The following is a 936-nucleotide window of genomic DNA, read 5'->3' on the forward strand; positions in this document are numbered from 1 at the left end:
GTAAGCGCGAGTCATCAGCTCGCGTTGATTACGTCCCTGCCCTTTGTACACACCGCCCGTCGCTACTACCGATTGAACGGTCGCATTGAGGTCTTCGGAGTGGACGCGCGTTATTCGGCCCCCTCGGGGGCTGGGTCGTCGCGCGATCGCGAAGATGACCGAAATCGGCCGTTTAGAGGAAGTAAAAGTCGTAACAAGGTTTCCGTAGGTGAACCTGCGGAAGGATCATTAGAGACGGGCCCGCGGTACCGGCGACACTCGCCGGTCTCGCGCGCGCCTCATCCGACCCCGTGGCCGCGTGCGCTCGCCGACTCGCTCGACGACCGCCCGCGCGCCGCGACCCCCGACCGAGCGTCGACCGAAAGATGGTTAACACGTCGAAAGACCGTACGTGCCCAGTCGTGCGTCCGCGCACGGCGCGTGGCCGTAGAAGTTTCGTCGAACAAAACAAAAAAACAACCGACACCGAGCGGCGGATCACTTGGCTCGTGGATCGATGAAGACCGCAGCTATCTGCGCGTCGTCGTGTAATCCGCAGGTTATACGAACATCGACCAGTCGAACGCACATTGCGGCCTCGGTGACCCGCGGGTCCCGGGCCACGCCTGTCTGAGGGTCGTATACCGGATACTCGGCCAGACCGATGCGCCGCCGGCATGCGTCCGACGGCACGCCCGTCGGCCGCTCCGGTGGTGCGAGATTGGCGGTTCGACCGGGGAGAGCCGCTCGCGCGGCCGCCTCCGGTCGTCCGCCCAAGTTGTGACGGCAAACAGTCACGGGTTCTCGCGTCGTCAAACGGCACGTCCCCGTCCGCCCGCCGCGCGAGAGCGCGGCCGGGCCCGGCTGAGAGTCCACGAGACCTCTCCGGCTTCCGAGAAGCGGACGCGGGCGGTCACCGTACGGGCGGAGCGCGGACCGCAAGCTGCCGTGTAATTT

The 936-nt window shown here is 65.7% G+C and overlaps 1 non-coding gene across 1 annotated transcript; it reads left to right on the top strand.

Moving 5' to 3' along the window:
* The first annotated feature begins 461 nt into the window (after positions 1 to 461).
* Positions 462 to 619, top strand: LOC115035089. Its single transcript, XR_003840237.1, has one exon. It is a non-coding gene; the product is annotated as a 5.8S ribosomal RNA (ribosomal RNA).
* Positions 620 to 936: the final 317 nt, after the last annotated feature.

Source organism: Acyrthosiphon pisum, unplaced genomic scaffold (genome assembly GCF_005508785.2).
Source record: "Acyrthosiphon pisum isolate AL4f unplaced genomic scaffold, pea_aphid_22Mar2018_4r6ur Scaffold_816;HRSCAF=1275, whole genome shotgun sequence".
NCBI classification, from domain to species: Eukaryota; Metazoa; Arthropoda; class Insecta; order Hemiptera; family Aphididae; genus Acyrthosiphon; species Acyrthosiphon pisum.